Here is a 24,044-nt window from a genome sequence, read left to right on the forward strand (position 1 = left end):
AAAACGCACGACATGTAATGTTGGCTGCATAGCTTCAGGCGGAATTCCTCAACAGGCCCTCATACTTGGCGGGAGACACTATTGTTCTAGGTATCTTTATGTGCTCCCTGTGTGCTCAGAACTAAAACGAACGACGTAATACAATCGACGGGCATACTAGAGACACTGCCCAACACACCTGTGCAAAACGTCATCGAATTTTCACTGTGGTTTCCATTTCGCGACCGATCGTTCCTTACTTTGCGAGTAACCCTCGTAATCTTGGCAGTAATGCTACTTTCCAAAGTAATCATGGGGCCCATGGAATAATACGATACGGCTGTCGAATTCGTCACGACTGATACTTGCAAAGCATGGAGGAAATTTCACAGATGCCGTTAGTGATGAAATACAACAGCGCATTCTGCAGAATAGCCTATTATCTGCTTGAACGTAAATGCAGCAGTCTCGTTTACCAGGTGACATCCAATAATAGACACGGTATTAACAATGTACGATGATAGGATACCTTGGAAGACGCAAATAAAGTATCTTGAAGTTTGGGCAGACAAAGAACTACATCAAGGAAAAGCGGAAGAAGATACTTAAAATGGTTTGGGAAGTAATGTCAATGTTCGTCAGCAAAGACTTCAGCTAAGCAACAGAACTTAGAGTATTTAGCACTTATTAAGCTTTCTGTCATAGTTGCATCGAACTGTTTCTGTTGGTGACTAGTTTTGAACACTTGTATTGGCCATCACAGCTACCCGGTCTGAAAATTATTTAGTTCTGTGGTCTGTTTTGGTGAAAAGAGTACAGGATCGTACGCACCTTTATCATCGTTACTTGAAGATGCCACTATTTTGCCGGAAGAGTGGTATAAGTTTCCTTTGACAAGCACACAGGACCCGAAATTTATCCATTTCGTGACGATTGGAAGGTGATTTGACTGCCAACAATTTTCCTACACAGTTCAGGTATGGTTATATGTTGTGTCCGTCGTTTTTCCATATTTTCGTCCATGCCCTGTAGATACGGTGCATTAAAATTTGTTTTCCCTATCGCTCTTTGTACGATGACAGCCATCGCTTCCAAGGATGCCAAGGGCAGTGGTTATTCAACATAGTGATGGCAGGTTTCTTAATAAAGACCGCCGTGCCTCCACCATTGTGTCCAATGCTATTAGTATTTTTGGCCTTAAACGGCGTGTTTTCCGCCAGATGTGTCTCACACTCAAGCCTTCAGATGTTAGCCACTCAGATAAGTACCAAATCTTGTATGTCGATAGAGTATGAACGAAAACACCGATTTAGTTAGTGCTGTGTGCTGTCGTCCAGTAGAACATGCGTAAACTGTGATTAAAAATAACACCAGAACTAAGAAGCACAGGAAAACTTATCTGTGAGTGATTGTTTAAAAGACCTCGCGTGAATGAGTTGTTAGAGCGTAAAGTCGTCGCACCAAAGATATTGCGTTCTAACCCCCAATGGTTACAATTTCTTTTTAACTGTTTAAGCGTGGAACTGTTATATGGGAGAACATTCTCCTGACATGTTAAATGATTTTTCGGAGTTTGTAGGAATGTTGTTTTGATTTCGCGTCGTTAGTTGAAAGCAGCAAACCTATGGAGTACGTATGTACACGTAGGTGTGGTGTTCTGTCGGATATGAGAGACAAAACACCGGAGCTATCTGTAGAAATGTACTCTATAGGTTTTCTACTTCAGCTAACGAAGCGAAAGTAGACTGCCAAAAGAATATTGCGACAAACTCCGAAAAATCCTTTTACATGTTAGGAAAATGTTCTCCCATGTGACAGTTCCACACGTAAATAGTTAAAAAAAAAGTAGTCATAGGTGGAGTCTGAATGCGGGACTCTGGTTCCAACTCACCCACGCCAGATCTTCAACATCACCGTTCACAGATGCTCTTCCTGTGCTCCATACTTCTGGTGTTACTTTTAATTACCGTTTACGCATGTCCTTCTAGACGACAGCACGCAGCTCGAACTAAACCGATGTTTTCGTTGATACTCTAACTACATACAACGTTCGGTACCGATCTGAGTGTCCGATATCTGGAGGATTGGATGTCAGAAACGAGTACATCTAGTCTACACCTGTAAATAAATTTTTAGGTTCAGTCTTTGCAGTATTTAGTCGGTTGGCGTCCCATATACGGAATCTAAGGTGAGTAGTTCGCTGTTCGTTACCTATTTTTAAGACAAGACGAATACTATGATGGTAACCTCGCCAAGGGTGAGTATGTTGGTAACTTTCTTGCACCTAAATTTGCAAAAAATAACTCCGAAGTTGGCAAAAGAAAACATCAAATTTGGCCTACATATAGGGTGATTCACGAAGATATGCAAATACTTTTTAACATGTTATTCTACAAGTAAAACTAAAGAAAAAATTCATATAAACATAGGTCTGCAAATGTTTAGTTACGGAGTTACGGCTAATAAAAATTTTGTCTGAAATTTAGTAACTTCGTTAATATGAAGCCATCGCAAAACCGTACGAGGTTAAAGTAAATCACGGGTTCCATTTATTTTGTTGTTATTGGTCTGGTGAATCTAATAAAACATGTCTGGACTTGTATCTGCAGTAGGTTTGCAGGACATCCAGAGAAGCAAAGACGTACTTTCGTAAAATTTTCAATTTATTAACTACTTGGCCCAATTGGTTTTAAATTCCAGAGAACTGCACAAAGTTTTCAACAGAAGTTGTAGAGAATTTAATTTTGGAAAAATGATGGTGATAATGTTAACTGACACTGTATGAATGCGTTAGGTAACCTCCTTCTATTAATACCACAGCTCACGCGAATTCACGTTAAACCGGAAAAAACAAAGCTCAGTGTTAAGGAAGTTGTACAGTGCACATAGAATTTCACAATACATTCACCATAAATGTTCAAAAACGGCTCCACCGTGTTCAAAGCATTTAGCTGCACGTGTATGAACGGATTTTGTTCCTCGTTTCAGTTTCACAGGGTTGCTCTTAATTTCGTCTATTGCATTCATAATGAGAGCAAGTAATGCCAATACAGTAAACTAACTCGTTTCAAGGTTATGAATAGACTGAAACAACTCACTGACGGTTGCCAACAATGACAAAAGTTTCTACATTCCTAATGGAAAGTAAACAAATTTACTTGTATAATAATGTTTGCTTCTCTGGATGTTCTGGAAAACTAACTCAGGTACAAGTCTGGGACTTATTTTATTAGATTCACCAGACCCGTAACAACAAAATAAATGGAAATACTACTTTACTTTAACCTCATACAGTTTTGCGATGGCTTCATATTAGGTAAGTTACTAAATTTCACGCAAAATCGTTTATTAGCCGTAACTCCGTAACTAAACATTTGCAGACCTATGTTCATATGATTTTTTCTTTAGTTTAACTTGTAGAATAAGATATTAAAATATTTGCGTATACCGGGCCAAATATCTCACGAAATACGCATCAAACGAATAAACTACAAAGAACGAAACTCATGTAGTTTGAAGGGGGAAACCAGATGGCGATATGGTTGGCCCGCTATATGGGGCTGCGATAGGTCAAACGGATACCAAATAGGAACCCCCATTTTTTATTACTTAATCGTGTAATTAGGTAAAAAAATACGAATCTTTTAGTTGGAACACTTTTTTCGTTTTGTAATAGATGGTGCTGTAATAGACACAAACGTATAACTACGTGGTATAGCGTAACATTCTGCCAGTGCGGATGGTAATTGCTTCGTGATACATTACCCGTGTTAAAATGAACCGTTTGCCAATTGCGGAAAGGGTCGATATCGTGTTGATGTATGGCTATTGTGATCAAAATGCCCAGCGGCGTGTGCTATGTATGCTGCTCGGTATCCTGGACGACATCATCCACGTGTCCGGACCGTTTGCCGGATAGTTACGTTATTTAAGGAAACAGGAAGAGTTCAGCCACATGTGAAACATCAACAACGACCTGCAACAAATTATGGTGCCCAAGTAGGTGTTTTAGCTGCTGTCGCGGTAATCCGCACATCAGTAGCAGACAAACAGCTTGAGAATCGGGAATCTCAAAAACGTCGGTATTGAGAATGCTACATCAACATAGATTGCACCCGTACCATATTTCTATGCACCAGGAATTGCATGGTGACGATTTTGAACGTCGTGTACAGATCTGCCACTGGGCACAAGAGAAATTACGGGACGATGGCAGATTTTTTGCGCGTCTTCAATTTAGCGACGAAGCGTCATTCACCAACATCGGTAACGTAAGCCGGCATAATATGCACTATTGGGCAACGGAAAATCCACGATGGCTGCGACATGTGGAACAGCAGCGACCTTGGCGAGTTAATGTATGGTGCGACATTATGGGAGGAAGAATAACTGGCCCCATTTTATCGATGGCAATCTAAATGGTGCAATGTATGCTCATTCCCTACGTAATGATCTACCGATGTTACTACAAGATGTTTCACTGCATGACTAAATGGCGGTGTACTTCCAACACGATGGATGTCAGGCACACAGCTCGCGTGCGGTTGAAGCGGTATCGAATACCATATTTCATGACAGGTGGATTGGTCGTCGAAGCACCTTACTATGTTCACCGGATCTGACGTCCTCGGATTTCTTTCTGTGGGGAAAGTTGAAGGATATTTGCTATCCTGATCCACCGACAACGCCTGACAACATGCGTCAGCGCAATGGTCAATGCATGTGCAAACATTACGGAAGGCGAACTACTCGCTGTTGAGAGGAACGTCGTTACACGAATTGCCAAATGCATTGAGGTTGACGGACATCATTTTGAGCATTTATTTCATAATGTGGTATTTACAGGTAATCACGCTGTAACAGCATGCGTTCTCAGAAATGATAAGTTCACAAAGGTACATGTATCACATTGGAACATCCTAAATGAAATGCTCAAACGTACCTACGTTCTGTATTTTAATTTTAAAAACTTGCCTGTTACCAACTGTTCGTCTAAAATTGTGAGCCATATGTTTGTGACTATTACAGCGCTATCTATTACAAAGCGAAAAAAAGTGGTCCAACTAAAACATTCATATTTCTTTATGTACTACACGAATACATAATAAAAATGGGGGTTTCTATTTAAAAAAAAATGCAGTTGATATCCGTTCGACCTATGGCAGCGGTCGTGCGGTAGCGTTCTGGCTTCCCACGCACGGGTTCCCGGGTTCGATTCCCGGCGGGGTCAGGGATTTTCTCTGCCTCGTGATGGCTGGGTGTTGTGTGATGTCCTTAGGTTAGTTAGGTTTAAGTAGTTCTAAGTTGACCATAGATGTTAAGTCCCATAGTGCTCAGAGCCATTTTGAACCTATGGCAGCGCCATCTAGCGGGCCGACCATAGCGCCATCTGGTTTCCCCCTTCAAGCTAGACGAGTTTCGTTCTTTGTAGTTTTTTCGTTTGACGCTTATTTCGTGAGATATTTGGCCCGGTCGCGATCAATGGAGCACCCTGTATACAGGGTGAATAATAATTAAACTGACAAACTCTGGGAGGTTGTAGGTGACATCAAAAAAATATTTTTCCCTAATGTCGTTTTTTCCTATGAGGGTTATTTAAACCGGTGGAGGCCATATTACGCTCTGCAGTTGTTAGAGGCCGTATTACGATCTTCTATTGTAGGAAACTGCTGACCATCAGTGTAGTAGTGCATTGTCTGTGTTTATTAATGGAGCGATACACCTGGAGTGAGTACACTGATATGGTTGGTGCGTACTAAGTAGCGCATCATAACGGACGAGCTGCACAGCGGATTTATCAACAACATTGTCCTAATCGCCGTATCGCGAATCATACGACCTTTGCTGCTGTGTACCAACATCTGCGTGAGACCGGGTCATTAACAGATTACCTTTACAGGGACGCCGTCGCACGGTAAGAACGCTGCAATTTGAGGAAGCAGCTTTGCGGCATGTGGAGCGGGATCCTTCAATCAGCACTCGTGCAATTGGACATAACATGGGGACGAATCAGACGAATGTAAGAACAGTCCTTCGAGAGCAATTTTTACGTACATTTCACTTACAGCGTGTCCACAACCTAGAACCAGTTTATTATCCACCCAGAGCACAGTTTTCGCGGTGGCAGCTGGAGCAGTGTGAAATGAATCCTACATTTCCATGCTCTGTGTTATTTACCGACGAAGCAACGTTCGGGCGTGATGGAGTCTTCAACATGCACAATTAGCATGTTTGGAGTGAGGGTAACCCACATGCCACAGTTACTAGCGCTCATTAAGTGCGGTTCTTCGTTAATGTGTGGGTCGGTGTTGTTGGGGACTGTTTAATTGGGCCGTATCTGCTACCTAGGCCATTAAATGGCAGGCACTATTACAATTTTCTCGCCAGAGCATTGCCAGAATTGCTGAAAGACGTCCCGCTCCCTACAAGGAAACGCATGTGGTTCCAACATGACGGGGAACCGGCACATTTCAGCCGTCGTGTGCGTCGATTCCTGGACAGACGGTTCCCAGAAACGTGGATTGGTAGAGGTGGTCCTGTACCATGGCCTGCTCGATCCCCAGATATGTCCCCTCTGGACTTTTTTGTGTGGGGAGAGATGCGCAACCGTGTTTACGCAACGCCTGTTGCATCAGAAGAGGATCTGGTTGCCCGGATAGTAACAGCAGCAGCAGGAACAATTCAGGATACTCCTGGTGTTTTTGCCCGTGTCAGACTGAACATGATTCGACGGTGTAACCTTTGTTTACGTGTCAATGGAGGCATTTTTGAAAATCTACTGTAACTGAAATTGGGTTGTGTTAATGTGTTGGCTGTTGGTCATAAAAAAATGGAAAAGTGTTTGTTGGTTTAGTTAGTTTGCCACCAGAGAAATTTTCCTCTACCGGTTTAAATAATCCTCACAGGAAAAAATGACATTAGAGAAAAATATTTGTTTTGATGTCCCCTACAACCTCCCAGAGTTTGTCAGCTTAAATACTTTTCACCCTGTATGCAGGGTGAGTCACCTAACATTACCGCTGGATATATTTCGTAAACCACATCAAATACTGACGAATCGATTCCACAGACCGAACGTAAGGAGAGGGGCTACTGTAATTGGTTAATACAAACCATAAAAAAAATGTACGGAAGTATGTTTTTTAACACAAACCTACGTTTTTTTAAACGAAACCCCGTTAGTTTTGTTAGCACATCTGAACATATAAACAAATACGTAATCAGTGCCGTTTGTTGCATTGTAAAATGTTAATTACATCCGGAGATATTGTAACCTAAAGTTGACGCTTGAGTACCACTCCTCCGCTGTTCGATCGTGTGTATCGGAGAGCACCGAATTACGTATGGATCCAAAGGGAACGGTGATGGACCTTAGGTACAGAAGAGACTGGAACAGTACATTACGTCCACATGCTAACACCTTTTTAATGGTCTTTTTCACTGACGCACATGTATATTACCATGAGGGGTGAGGTACGCGTACACACGTGGTTTCCGTTTTAAATTACGGAGTGGAATAGAGTGTGTCCCGACATGTCAGGCCAATAGATGTTCAATGTGGCGGCCATCATTTGCTGCACACAATTTCAATCTCTGGCGTAATGAATGTCGTACACGCCGCAGTACATCTGGTGTAATGTCGCCGCAGGCTGCCACAATACGTTGTTTCATATTCTCTGGGGTTGTAGGCACATCACGGTACACATTCTCCTTTAACGTACCCCACAGAAAGAAGTCCAGAGTTGTAAGATCAGGAGAACGGGCTGGCCAATTTATGCGTCCTCCACGTCCTATGAAACGCCCGTCGAACATCCTATCAAGGGTCAGCCTAGTGTTCATTGCGGAATGTGCATCATGCTGATACCACATACGTCGACGCGTTTCCAGTGAGACATTTTCGAGCAACGTTGGCAGATCATTCTGTAGAAACGCGATTTATGTTGCAGCTGTTTGGGCCCCTGCAATGAAGTTAGGACCAATGAGGTGGTTGCCAATGATTCCGCACCATGCATTTACAATCCACGGTCGCTGTCGCTCTACCTGTCTGAGCCAGCGAGGATTGTCCGCGGACCAGTAATGCATGTTCTGTAGATTCACTGCCCCGTGGTTTGTGAAACCCGCTTCATCAGTAAACTGGTAGAACTGCAACGTATTCTCTGTTAATGCCCATTGACAGAATTGCACTCGATGATTAAAGTCATAACCATGTAATTGCTGATGTAGCGACACATGAAACGGGTGAAAGCGGTGACGATGCAGTATGCGCATGACACTACTTTGACTCAGTCCACCGGCTCTCGCAATGTCCCGTGTACTCATGTGTGGGTTCATGGCAACAGCAGCTAACACACCAACTGCACCCGCTTCTCCTGTGACGGGCCTGTTACGGACCCGTTTGCGTGCTACGACCATACCTGTTGCATACAGTTGGCGGTAGATGTTTTGCAATGTGCGGCGCGTTGGATGCTCTCTGTCCGGGTACCGTTCTGCATACACCCCGCAGGCTTCAGCTGCATTTCGTCGAAACTCGCCATAGATGAGTATCATCTCCGCCTTTTCAGAGTTCGAATACACCATGGTCACAGTTCCTACAACACTACACTATCACAGACGTCTGGTAACACGGTGTACTACAGTTGGTCTGCGTGCGGAGACGAATGCAGAATAACAATAGCAGCAAGCGCTACATGCGGACACTGCGACAGCTAGACCAAACCACAACAGTGCACTACAGCCACACTCGTAAACACGGTCGTCATCGTAAACACGTCCCAGCAGATGCTGCGTGGCCCGTGTTTGTTACAACACGCAACTAAACGTCGGAGGTTTCAAGCGTCAACTTTAGGTTACAATATCTCCGGATGTAATTAACATTTTACCATTCAAGAAACGGCACTGATTACGTATTTGTTTATATGTTCAGATGTGCTAACAAAACTAACATGGTTCCATTTAAAAAAACGTAGGTTTGTGTTAAAAAACGTACTTCCGTGCATATTTGGATGGTTTGTATTAAACAATAACACTAGCCCCTCTCCTCACGTTCGGTCTGTGGAATCGGTTCGTCAGTATTTGATGTGGTTTACGAAACATATCCAGCGGTAACGTTAGGTGACTCACCCTGTATATTGCCTTCTCATCAGTGTGTGTCCAATTAAACGGTGAAATTGCCTTCCGTTTCCTACGAATGACCCTAATGTAAGTAGCGGCGGTCAGTTCACTACACGACGCTGCGGACTGTGAGCTGAAGACGCAGGAGTGCGCTTTGGTGTGGAGAGCTCCGCCCTGAGTGGACATGGTGGGTGGCAGGCGCCGGACGTGTGCGACTGCTGGCGCTGCAAGCTGGGGGCGCCGTCCCCGAAGTGCGGCTGCCGGCAGCTGCTGGCCGAGGGCCGCGGCACGTGCGCGCGCCCCGACCCCGAGCTGCTGGAGTGGGCGCGCAGCGCCAGGGGCTGCCGCCTCACCGTGCTCGTCCACCAGCTGGCGCTCATCGCGGGAGACGCCGCCGTGCGGCTCGCCAGGCGCAACTGGCCCGGCGACTGCGACCGCGGCAAGCCGGGCTCGCTCTTCGGTAAGCCGCCCGCTGCCTCGCCTGACAGTGCGCACCACGCCGTGTCCTGGTGTAATTTTATTTCTGCAACATCTACAGGGTGTTCCAGATATTATGAGACAAATTTACGGGGGTTGTAGAGGGTATTTTGAGGAACAAACCCGAGGATGAGAACATGTGTCCGGACACATCATCCAACGATGCTGCAGAGCATGGAAGTTGCACACTGAGGAGCCAAAGAAATTGGTACACCTGTCTAATATTGTGTAGAGCTCTGAAACGTCCCTTTGGAAAAATTATGAATGACTGTGCTATTGCCGGCCGCGGTGGCCGAGCAGTTCTAGGCGCTTTAGTCTGGACCCGCGCTGCCGCTGCGGTCGCAGGTTCGAATCCTGCCTCGAGCATGGATATGTGTGATGTCCTTAGATTAGTTACCTTTAAGTAGTTCTAAGTTCTAGGCGACTGATGACCTCAGATGTTATGTCCCATAGTGCTCAGAGCCATTTGAACATTTGACTGTGCTAGTAAACCCCTTACGTTATTTGATTTTCAAACAGCAGAGGAAAACTGAACGTACTCAGACATTTCTCTCTTTACTCATTCTAATCGTCACTAAACTGACACACAATAGTCCGCAGCACGTGGTTGTGCGGTAGCGTTCTCGCTTCCCACGCCCGGGTTCCCGGGTTCGATTCCCGGCGGGGTCAGGGATTTTCTCTGTCTCGTGATGACTGGGTGTTGTCTGATGTCTTAGGTTCGTTACATTTAAGTAGTTCAAGTTCTAGGGGACTGATGACCATAGATGTTAAGTCCCATAGTGCTCAGAGCCATTTGAACCATTTTTTTTTTTTTTTTTTGACACACAATATTTTTAGCGCAACACAGTCTGACTTTCAATAATCCCCACAAAAGAATGGGCCTGACTAACAATAATCGATACCTTTCATGAATCATTTACCTCATAAAAATCTTCGTTACTCGAACTACTGCAATACAGCGAGCGCCACTACTGCCAGCTAAATAAAAGATTCTAACTACTGAAGGCAGTAACTACTGATAGGCATAGTTAGCAAATGAAAGATTTTGATAGAGAAGAAACATTCATGACATCCATCTTAACAAATTTCCTTTTTCTAGCGGACACACGTCCAGATCTTCCGTTCTCAAAACTCTGGCAGCCCTTTCTCCACATCCACCACTGCTGACGGCTCACCTGCAATTGCCCAACACTACAATAGCGAATATTCCAACAATGCCAACGAGCCACAGACTGCACACAGCACAGTCAGTGATTTTCATACAGAGCGCTACGTGGCGTTACCGACATAAAAACCTAAACAGTCTACTTACAAGCCCGCGCAAGGCAAGCAGAAATGTCGCAACACGACGTGGCACGGACTCGACTAAAGTCAGAAGTAGTGCTGTAGGGAACTGATACCATTAACCCCGCGGGGCTGTCCATAAATCCCTAAGAGTACGAGGGACTGGAGATATCTTCTCAACAGCATGTTGCAAGGCATCCAAGATATGCTCAACAATGTTCATGTCTGGCGAGGTTGGTGACCAGCGGAAGTGTTTAAACACACAACAGAGTTCTTGGAGCCACTCTGTAGCAATTCTGGACGTATGAAGTGTCGAATTGTGCTGCTGGAACTGCCCGAGTCCGTCGGAACGCAGAATGGACATGAATGCCAACTGTCAGAGTCGTATCTACACGTACAAGGGATCCAATGTCAGTCCAACTGCACACGCCCCACACCATTACAGAGCTTCCACCAGCTGGAACAGTCCCCTGCTGACATGCAAAGTCCACAGATTCAAGACGTTGTCTCCATACCTATAGACTTCCATCTGCTCGATACAATTTGCAACGAGACTCGTCCAACGAGGCAATATGTTCCCTGTCATCAACAGTCCAATGTCGTGCGGTCATCAAGGGTACACGAGCTGGCCTTCGGCTCCGAAACCCCTTATCAATGATCGTTGAATAGTTCGCACGCTGCCACTTGAGTTGGCGTAGCATCGACATCTGCAGCAATTTGCCGAAAGGTTGCACTTCTGTCACGTGTCCACTACTACTAGCGCATTGTCAGAGACGAGTGTCGCGTCCACTTACAAAGGGGGGGGGGGGGGTTTCCTGGAGTTCTGGAGTTCGTGCTGGAGAAGTGATAGTATTGGTTAAAATTCATATGGCTACCATTGTTGGGCCATAGTCATAGGCTAATATTCCCGCTCTGATGCAGAACGGGCGTTGGTAGCTCATCTCCTGTGGATACCATTGGAGGGTCCATCGTCATTGGATAGAAAGGCACTATTCCACACTTATGCTGAAGAGTTATTGGTTGAAATGCTTGCTACCGCTACTGGTTGGTCGTTATCAGTGGCTATATTCGAAACGGTCAGAGCAAGAGAAGAGGAATGTTTACCCAAAATATTATTGCCCGCCGAGGTGACTTGCAGCGCGTTGTTTATGCTGCTCACACACCGCGGTCGCGTATTTACTTCCTTGATGGCGGGGAGCCACGATGCTGGAAGCCTATAGCCGTCCTCTGTTGAAATCAGATACATTCTTAGAAATTTCAACCGAGTAGCGGACAATAATATTTTGGGTAAACATTCCCCTCTTGCTCTATCGGCTTCGAATCTAGCCACTGATGACGACCAACCAATAGCGGTAGCAAGCATCATTTCAACCAATGACCCTTCTCCAGCATGCATGTGGAGTAGTGCCTTTCCATCCAATGACGATGGACCGCCAATGGTATCCACAGGAGATGAGCTACCAACGCCCCTTCTGCATCAGAGCGGGAATATTAGCCTATGACTATGGCCCACTAATGGTAGCCATATGAATTTTAACCAATACCATCACTTCTCCAGCACGAACTCCAGGAAGCTCCCCCTTTGTAAGTGGACGCGACACTCGTCTCTGACAATGCTCTAGCAGTAGTGGAAACCAAAAGATCCTGAGGAAGATCCCAGCAGAGGGGTCGAAACGTCGAACATTTTAGAAGAAACATAACGCGGCCTAATAACACAGAAGATTTTAATTTTAGTATTTTCTTTATGTCGTGTTGTTTTTGGCGCAGTCGTCTTCTGAAATCCTGGAGATACTTACGAATAACCTTGTATTTTGGTAACAAATTCTCTTTTCCTTTCGTAATATACGAAAAAGAACTATGTAAAGTACTGAAATATCCTAAGTGGTCAGGATTATATTACGAAAGATGGCCACTGTGAATTTATAGACCGAGATACATCAGCAGTTGCGAGATAGACTCTCTGCAGGGTGGTCAGTGTGAATGGAGACTGGAAGGCTGCTCATGTGAAGGGAGATGGTGTGTGTGACGTACATTTTCCAAAAAGCGCAGTGGAACTCACGTAGTTACTGACGAGGACGAAGCATTAAAAGCTTAGATGTTTCTGTAGCCAGTTTGCAACCACAGTTGGAGGAAGACGAAGCGACGACGGAACATGGAAAGTGCCACCTTGACAGACATATGGAATGCGGCAAAGTAACTGCGTCCTCATTTAAAGACACAATATCCCTGAATACATCGGCATCTTAGTACATTTAACTTCCGCTGGTTTATATTAATATCATCTTTGTCCAATGCCTGATCTTGAACTTCGCTGCTCTATTTAATTTTTTATTTAAAAAATGCTTCACGACTGAATAGTAACATAAATTAAATTTGTTTCAACTAACTGTGTGAGATCAATGAATGAAGAAGTTCATTGAATTCTGTATTTTGCATGTCCTAGTGCGTGCTGAAAAGTAATACCTCCGAATTTTTTACATGAAAACGCTTAAAGGTTTTCAAATAAAACAAATATTACGAACATTGTACACCTTTATTCATTTACGTCTATATACCGGGTGATCAAAAAGTCAGTATAAATTTGAAAACTTAATAAACCACGGAATAATGTTGATAGAGAGGCAGAAGTTGACACACATCCTTGGAATGACATGGGGTTTTATTAGAACCACCCCATATTGCTACATGCGTGAAAGATCTCTTGCGCGCGTCGTTTGGTGTTGATCGTGTGCTCAGCCGCCACTTTCGTCATGCTTGGCCTCCCAGGTCCCCAGACCTCAGTCCGTGCGATTATTGGCTTTGGGGTTACCTGAAGCCGCAAGTGTATCGTGATCGACCGTCATCTGTAGGGATGCTGAAAGACAACATTCGACGCCAATGCCTCACCATAACTCCAGACATGCTTTACAGTGCTGTTCACAACATTATTCCTCGACTACAGCATTGTTGAGGAATGATGGACATATTGAGCATTTCCTGTAAAGAACATCATCTTTGCTTTGTCTTACTTTGTTATGCTAATTATTGCTATTCTGATCAGATGAAGAGCCATCTGTCAGACATTTTTTGAACTTTTGTATTTTTTTGGTTCTAATAAAACCCCATGTCATTCCAAGCATGTGTGTGTCAATTTGTACCTCTATATCTACATTATTCGGTGATTTATTCAGTTTTCTAATTTATACTGACTTTTTGATCACCCAGTATTTATTTCTCAACCAAGTCACCCTGGCGACGAAGACATTTCTCCCAGAGAGAGACTACTTTGGTGATACCGTCACTGTAGAAAGTTTCACTTTGCTGACGGAGCCACAAATGCATCTGTGCTTGCACCTCTTCATCACTATCAAAGCGAAGTCCTCAAAGGTGTTTAAGTTTTGGAAACACATGAAAATCCGATGGAGACAAGTCGGAACTGTATGAAGGATGGTCGTTGACAGTGAACCCAACGCTTCGGATTGTTGCAGATGTCATAGTGCTCGTGTGCAGTCTGGCATTGTTATACTGAAGGAGATGCAAAAGGTTGCTTGATTATTTGGGATTCTGACAGCTGGTCACATTAATGTGACTGGGCAGTGTATGTCTTAAGCAACCCTAAATGGTCGTCCATGGTGATCATCACCTCGCCATCTTTCGATGATACCTAGTATAGATCTAAACTTCATCCTTCTGGTAATTGAACTTGCTCCAACGACGTAAGAGAAAGTCTAGCCACATATCTCTTCTCTAGCTCTGTGGTAACGTGCTGACATGTGAAAAAGCGTCTGTTACGGTTTGCGGTTCCAGTCTTCCTAACTGTAACGTATTTATCCCTTCTGTGAAAGAGCTACAAGCAGTCAGATCAAACATCAATAAGAAAATCGCAAGAAAATACTTTCGGCACATAGTGCAATGGTGAAAAACTTACAGTGCTGCAAACAGGTAACACCTCTTTCCGCTGCTAACAAGCAAATTTTGGGTTTCTGGGAATACATAACTTCATTTATAAAATGCCACATTTGCATACCACTTGAGTATGACACAGCATACCAATCAAACCCAGACCCAATCGAAATCTAAGTGAGTAGTATTTTACTAATTCGTGCCGATAGAGGCACGGTTCTGTACAGATACTCAGTTTTATAGAAACAGACTTTCGTCGTAAGGTTATCGTGGATAGTTTTATTTCATTTCTTATAATACTGTGCACAATTTTCGTAAGGTTTCTTTTAGTGTTGTTAAAACAATAGTAAACATGAGAGAGAAATTAATCAGCGATATATGCGAATTCTCTGACGTTATCTATAACAGTCTGACAATGCACATGCAGTTTGACTACATGCATGTAGGAAGCTTGTTCTGATTTAAAGCTGTCAAACAAGGTCTGATGAAGAATAAAATGCCACTACCACACGACAGCTGATGTAGAAAATACTTTTCTGACGTATTTTGGCACGATGCGCTCTCCCCATCCATAATACAAAGGCTTCGAGATACATCTGCTGCCTGGCCATCTATTAAACCTGAAAAAAAAAACAAAATGTCGCAGAAGTTAGCCCTTTTTCCACATTCAACTATTTTGTGTTGAGATGTGAAGGGAATTATGTTCAAAGTTCCATTAGATTGATAACTTCAGCAGACAGCAGAATTGCTTTTTAAAAAATGTAGCAGTCACTGTATTCGAACCCGCGCCCTTTTATCTACAGCGCGCGACGCTTACAGTTACGCTACTAGCTGACACAGAGGTACAGCAGCTCCAGAAGTCAACAACAAGTCCTCCAGAGCTTCCGCATTCCACAGTGCTGTGAGATAACGCATTTGGCCGGAGGTAAACTTCTGAGAGACAGACGGTTATAGCTTTTCTTTTGCACTGCACGACGGTTGCAACAAACAGATAGCGCAATAGAGTAGCTCAAGTGGAAAGGAACACTTCCTATTTAAATTTCTGCATCCTACACTGTTGGCAGTTCTGTGCAGATGGCAGTTATGTGATTTTATTTTGGTGATTACAAAATAGAGTCGAATGTATGCACTGGGTAGCCGAGGTAGCTAGATCATGGCGATTCGGTCAACCAGTAAATGAATGCACTGAACATGCTGCAAACCACTACAGGGAGCCTGTGTGTCAGAATTCTCATCCAGTGTGACGCAACGTTGTTATGATAGAAAAATTAGTCGCAGAGAAGAGAATTTGGTGGTCTGTTGGGTTTCATATACTTATGGTTTGGGTTCGATTCCAACGTCTGCTGATTTTTGATAAGGAGAGAGATTCTATTCTCTTCTGGCTACGCCAAGTGAAGAAGGTATAATGGCATTGTGGTCTGAAATTCACATTAAACATGATATTCCCTCTCTACCAAGTAGACATTAGGTTGAACCACGATAAAGTCAGGACTGGTGAAATGTAGAGACTATCACCAGTAACCTTTCTTATACTAGTTATTTATTTCTAGTGACGACACAAACGCTATGTAGGGTCACAGGACACTTAGCCCATCTTTTATTTGAGCTCACATGTCGCTGCTGGTTTAACTAACCCATATTTAACGATCGTTTTCTCTAGAATATAACAGCGATAGGTGCCAGGTTGGAGTCCTGGGAAGGAAAAAATTAATGTTTCGTCTCGTCATTTCAATTAAAACAACTAGCTACTGCCGAGAAAATCCGATATGTCACAGTTAATTGTGCTTCGACAACAATCCGATTAGGTGCTGGGTTCGAATCCCTCTCCAACAAAGCTTTATCTCTCGGCATTTCAAGTAAGTTACTTGTGAAGAAGCAAGGTTTACCATCTCTCATAGTTCGTTAACAAGGACAATTGATGCTGGGTAGGAATTCGCGTCTGTTAAAAATGTTTACATCGTGTAATTTAAAGTTGATATTTGCTAACTGATACTGTCTAAAATCGAGGTATATCACTCTCTGTATGCCTAATCAGGAATGACTGTTAGTTTCCGTCAGCCACGAAATCTTTGCTTTAGTCTGCATCACATGGGTTTGAGTTCATATTCAGAACGAGACGGTTCGTCATGTCATTTGAAGTTCATACATATTCTCAACTAGCTGCTCGAGAACAGCTTAAATTTTTAATGTCATTTTATGTTACTTTGAAGAGGAAATCATGAAGACGACGAACTTACTACATGCATTACCTATCTGACGTATTAATGAGAGTGGTAACATTTCAGGTATATCATTTATTGTAATAAATGTGAGCTTATAAGCCTTAAGGATAGTGTTATGTGTGAAAAGGTGTTCCCTGATATTTTTAGTACCTTGGTATTACTTTACATCTTGAATTATTGCGATACAGAGCAGTGTTTTCTAGTGGTGACTTGGAACCGTCTTCATTAGTCAAACGACTGTACCAAGAAGCGATTAGAGGACCTGCTAGATAGCTGCGTTATGTGGGTTGCATGCGAATCAGGCGAAATGCAATTGAGGTCGTTCGCAAACTTTTGAGCTCGACTGAACATTCGTTTCTGAAGAGAATGTGGTATGTACCTTTGTTTCAACAGGGACAACAACTGCTACACCAATTTTCACTAGTAGTTGGAAAATTTCTTTTACTGTCGTTACTGTTGCTAGAATGCTGATCAGAATTCAGACACGAGGTTACCGTGGCAGGTTGTGTTAAATAAATGAATATTCATGAAAAGTTGGAATTTGAGTATTTATGTGAATTCATTTTAATAAATATAATAGAAAAAAGACAACTCATTGTGTAGGGTAATACAGGAATTTTTCTATGAATCCGTTAAATACTTCAAAATTAATTTGAGAAAAAATGTATTTAAGAGCTAAAAAAATTATACTCTAACACAGTACGAAAGTGTTCTATAAATGAATAAAATTCTGCAACTACAACAACTACTACTATTATTACTACTAGTATAAATCGATAAGTACCAGCCATCAGCTTTTATAATTTATTGTAGCGAGAGAATTCAAATTTTATTGATCTAATTTCTTTAGCATAGTGACACTGCTTTCCAATGCACATGGTCAGCTGCCGCGTAAGTTTTCCGATAACCTCTGAGAAAAGGTTTTTGTCAGCTTAGTTAGAAAAACTCTTCTCTTATTTGAAACAGAAAGTGTGTATTCCAGCATATCAGTACCAGGAACAAAAGATGTCGTAGATAAAAACTCCCAGTCAACTCCCTGATGAACAGTTTATAAAGCTCATAACAGAACAAAACTACTTCCAACGCAAAATCAATTTTATTCAATTTTATTTACAAGAAGATGGCTAACCAATGTGGTCCTCAGTTTCAGAAGCCTTAGCAAATATTTTTTTTAACCACACTGAACAGATGATTTTCAAAAATATCGTAACAATGGAACACAAGATGTTATACTGATTCAGATACATGGAGGACATCCTCTGTTTAATAGATGGACCACAAACAAACATTGAAAAACTACATATTGACGTCGGCAAAGTATATGAAAATATGAACATCACAACTGAAAGAGAACATGATGACTAAATAAACTTCCTCGATACAAAAAACAAAAAAACAAAACAATAAGTGTATGTTCACCATATACTCACATCAACTGACATTGTCATTCCCCTATCTTCGATCCACCCACACTCAAAACAAGCATCAAATCGACACATGCTTCATAGACTCAAGATAATGATAGTGCCAGTCAAAAAAGTAAAATATCAAAAAGAACTTGACTAATAACTCAAATAGCCAAAAATAATGGCTACAATAATTGTAGAGTCACAAATCTAAACAAAAAAATCAAAATTACAATAAAAACAGGAAACGCAGAACCACAGACAACAATACAATAGAGCCAAACAGTCACAAACACCCAGTACCAACAACTACACAGAATAATCAAGAAAACTTAAGCGACGACACAAGATGGTACACAGTGACATACAGACACAAAGTCACACATAAAATCAGCAACATTTACAAAAGATAAGGCAGAGACATAATATATGCAACATACAACTCTGTCAAAAAATACATCCCAAAACTGACAGAAGACGTTGCCATATACCAGAGAGCAGGTATACACACATCCGTTGCAGTGGACCACCAGTGATTATGGCAGATACATAGGACAAACAGGCAGAACGTTTCATGTCAGAAACAGAGAACACGTAACAGCCTGGAAATGTGGGACAAACCACTCTACATTTGCAGAACACCTAAGAGAGCATAATCCAAACTCTAGAGAAGACATGAAAATAATTAGAACAAATAATAAGACAAACTTTCTAACCCCACAAGAAAATTACCATAAACAAAAAACCAAAGCAGAAAAAGAAAACCCTGTTAAACGGTCAAAAACACATGACAACTCAATATTTACATTAATAAATAAAACAGTTGAGTAATACTGCAGTACATGGTTATTGTCGTAATAAACCACCCAGCCGTTTCCTCTCATTCTTCCACAAGCCCCTCAAGAAAACATTTAATCCAAAACTCAAATCAGATGAACACCAAAACTTTCAACCACTCTGACAGTTTACACTCAAATTCAACTTTCTACAACTCTCCCCGATTAATCACCAACCATCGCACACACAGTCACACAAACACACACACACACACACACACACACACACACACAAGCAAAAAATGTATACATTAACTTTCTCTTACTCTCCCCCCCCCCTCCCCTCTCTGTCACACATGCAAGCACATAAAAAGAAAAAAAGATCCATACATATATCCTTTCACACAAACATAAACAGATATAAAGAGACCAGAAATGAGCAGACGTTAGTTTTCAGCATATACTTCGTTAGGTTGGTAACATGTAGATAAACAAACCAAAATGGAAGAGATATGAAGTGAACACGCAGTAGCTACGACTTTAAATAACAGTTTTCCATAAAATATCTACAATAGTGACAGAAGAATAATCGTGCTCCACACAAATTAGCGCAAAGCACACCAAAATTGGGAAGAAAAATATTCGTAAAGGGAAAGTTTGCTTAGGTTTCGTTACTGAATTTATTGTGCGACCTCCAACATGTGACCAGACTAGAGGAAAGACAGGTGCCGGCCAAAAACTCTAATAGCTGTAAGTATCGACTAAATTACGTAGATAAGACATGACCTGTTTTATAATTTACCGATTTCGCACATAAAAACAAATCTATATTATTCTAGATTCCATTCCAGATGCCTTAAAGGAAAAGGCGAAACGGTTCTGGAACAAGTAAAATACTTTGCAGCACGAGAAATACGGTGTTTATTTACAAACCAAAAGGTGTTTTGGTTCAAATGGCTCTGAGCACTATGGGACTGAACTTCTAAGGTCACCAGTCCCCTAGAACTTAGACCTACCTAAACCTTACTAACCTAAGGACATCACACACACCCATGCCCGAGGCAGGATTCGAACCTGCCACCGTAGTGGTCGCGCGGTTCCAGACAGTAGCGCCTAGAACCGCGCGGCCACCCCGGCCGGCAAGTTCACTGTTAACAACTTCATTGTAACAAAACATTGTTCCTGTGTTGTACTGAAACTCATAAACGAACTGGTGCATCTTTACGACACAACAGTACAAAGCAGACTGATGTGATAACGCTACAGCATACCACAGGCGAATGCAGCGATGCCACCTATAGGCTGGTGAACACACACAAAGCTGTAGACCCAACCTGAAGACAATTAGAGTAAAATTTTACTTACTTATTGACTTACCCTCGTACTTCTGCTGCTACTACTGCCAGGAACTACTACTGCTTAAAACTGACTCTCTCGGCATCAACTGTTGTCGCTATGTGCTGAGGTGTCCGCCTTTCTCCACAGACGCAGTCTCTCGTGGTGAGGTGACGGGGCTAGTTGCTGAGGCTCGACCGCTGGTGTCGGCAGGAGTTCCGGTGTTCGCCGTGCCCCACGAGCCGTTCGCGACCCTGGAGGAGCTGACCCTGTGGGACAACCCCCTGTCTGCGGCGGCGGACGTGCTGGCCGCCTCCACCTGGCCGCTGCTCGCCCGCCTCCACATCGGCGACACCCCGCTGGCCGGCTCCTGCGCGCAGCTCGCGGTCGTCACCCAACTCATGCACAACGTCCTCAACGTGCTTCCCAACGGCGTGAGACAATCACTTAGCACGTTCTTGTCTTTCTTGCTAATGTAGGTCTTTCCAGGCGCCTGGCCATAACAATTTGGCCTTTCTCGAAATGGAGTGCGCCAGGGGATTTCCCTATTTGCGCCTCGTATCACCTCTAAAATAGGTACTGATAATCAAGTCCTGACAAAACTCTACCATCTGGTGAGCAAGATGTATGAGACAGGCGAAATACCCTCAGACTTCAGGAAGAATATAATAATTCCAATCCCGAAGAAAGCAGGTGTTGACACATGTGAAAATTACCGAACTATCAGTTTAATAAGTCACGGCTGCAAAATACTTACGGGAGTTCTTTACAGACGAATGGAAAAACTAGTAGAAGCTGACCTTGGGGAAGATCAGTTTGGATTCTGTGGAAATATTGGAACACGTGAGGCAATACTGACCCTACGACTTATCTTAGAAGCTAGATTAAGGAAAGGCAAACCTACGTTTCTAGCATTTGTAGACTTAGAGAAAGCTTTTGACAATGTTGACTGGAATACTCTCTTTCAAATTCTAAAGGTGGCAGGGGTAAAATACAGGGAGCGAAAGGCTATTTACAATTTGTACAGAAACCAGATGGCAGTTATAAGAGTCGAGGGACACGAAACGGAAGCAGTGGTTGGGAAGGGAGTGAGACAGGGTTGTAGCCGATGTTATTCAATCTGTATATTGAGCAAGCAGTGAAGGAAACAAAAGAAAAATTCAGAGTAGGTATTAAAATCCATGGAGAAGAAACAAAAACTTTGAGGTTCGCCGATGACATTGTAATTCTGTCAGAGACAGCAAAGGACTTGGAAGAGCAGTTGAACGGAATGGATAGTGTCTTGAAAGGAAGATATAACATGAACATCAACAAAAGCAAAACGAGGCTAGTGGAATGTATTCGAATTAAGTCGGGTGTTGCTGAGGAAATTAGATTAGGAAATGAGACACTTAAAGCAGTAAAAGAGTTTTGCTATTTGGGGAGCAAAATTACTGATGATGGTCGAAGTAGAGAGGATATAAAATGTAGACTGGCAATGGCAAGGAAAGCGTTTCTGAAGAAGAGAAATTTGTTAACATCGAGTATAGATTTAAGTGTCAGGAAGTCATTTCTGAAAGTATTTGTATGGAGTGTAGCCATGTATGGAAGTGAAACATGGACGATAAATAGTTTGGACAAGAAGAGAATAGAAGCTTTTGAAATTTGGTGCTACCGAAGAATGCTGAAGATTAGATAGGTAGATCACGTAACTAATGAGGAGGTATTGAATAGGATTGGGGAGAAGAGAAGTTTGTGGCACAACTTGACGAGAAGAAGAGACCGGTTGGTAGGACATGTTCTGAGGCATCAAGGGATCACCAATTTAGTATTGGAGGGCAGCGTGGAGGGTAAACATCGTAGAGGGAGACCAAGAGATGAATACACTAAGCAGATTCAGAAGTACATAGGTTTCAGTAGGTACTAGGAGATGATGAAGCTTGCACAGGGTAGAGTAGCATGGAGAGCTGCATCAAACGAGTCTCAGGACTGAAGACCACAACAACAACAACAATCAAGTTATAAATGTGTGACATTTTTAACACAGCATGTTTCAGGACCATGTTATCCCTTTATAAAATGCAGTGAAACAAAGCAAACAAATTAATAAATCGCAGTCCTGTACGTATTGACACCCGTATAAAAATATTTATATGATGCTGTAGTATAACATGCCTTAAAGCTTCAGTCCCATTACGCACCGTCAAATGTAAAAGCCCAGTAGCAAACATGTACTGTTAAACGTAAAACTCTTCCCAGAACACCTCATGTTGGCGTGATATACTCCCAAGTCTTAGTTGCAAATTCCAGCCAACCGCTTTCACCTACCAAAGATATTACTTTGCTGCAGCGCCAATGTAACAGCCCTAATGAAGCTACTATCTGTCATTAAATCTATGGACAGCATATGTCAAATCCTAATACGAGGTCGCTACGGTCGCAGGTTCGAGTCCTGCCTCGAGCATGGATGTGTGTGATGTCCTTAGGTTAGTTAGGTTTAAAGGTTTAAGTAGTTCTAAGTTCTAGGGGACTGATGACCTCCGCTGTTAAGTTCCATAGTGCTCAGAGCCATTTGAACCAACCTAATACGAGATGCGTTCAGCAAGTAATGCAACACCTTTCTTCTGAAAGCAGGTTGGTTTTATCCCTAATTCCAGTACACCCTATTATTCCCCACTCTTCTGGCTACAGAAACCTATATTTCAAGATAATCTCCATTCAATGGGACGGCTTTACGCTACCTTTCTGAGACGGCCTGTTTACCCACATGGTACCAACTATACTGGTCGGTGTCGCTGACAATGTATTCGTGCATCAATAACATCCCCATTATCCACATACAGCTACCTCCGGAGTGCAGCCTTTATTGGGCCAAACATATGATCCTTCGTTGCTGTTTATGGTCTTTTGTTAGGCAGCGAGTAACCCAGCGGGCGCACACCTTTGAGTATCCCAACTGGTGGACGAGGGTGTCAGCACTACCAACAGAGACGTCGAGTTGTGGAGCGAGGTGTTTGATCCGTCGACCATCTCAAATGAGGGTGTCCGCACGTTCCAACATTCCAGGAGTCACAAATGGTTCAAATGGCTCTGAGCACTATGCGACTTAACTTCTGAGGTCATCAGTTGCCTAGAACTTAGAACTAATAAACCTAACTAACCTAAGGGCAGCACACACATCCATGCCCGAGGCAGGATTCGAACCTGCGACTGTAGCGGTCACGCGGTTCCAGACTGAAGCGCTTAGAACCGCACGGCCACACCGGCCGGCTCCAGGAGTCACAGTTGCGTGCAGCAGCTGCCACGCGCGATATTGTTGCGGTCATGAAAGATGTCGCCCCCAATGACTCACCGTGCTTTTATTCACTGCCATGTCTCTGTAGACATTCCGCTAGCGGCTGTGAATACCTGTGATGCTCGGGTTTTCTGCCAAAAGAAATTCAATGACAGCTTACTGCTTGGAACAACCCCCATTACAGACACCATTTTGAAGTTTATGTATAGCGCCGCCACCTATCGGAACTTCATAAAACTAAAGGGGATGAATCGGAAATATTCCTTAATGTACCACAACAAATTCTGAATTTTTTCAA

The sequence above is a fragment of the Schistocerca cancellata genome, chromosome 9 (genome assembly GCF_023864275.1).
Source record: "Schistocerca cancellata isolate TAMUIC-IGC-003103 chromosome 9, iqSchCanc2.1, whole genome shotgun sequence".
Lineage (NCBI taxonomy): Eukaryota > Metazoa > Arthropoda > Insecta > Orthoptera > Acrididae > Schistocerca > Schistocerca cancellata.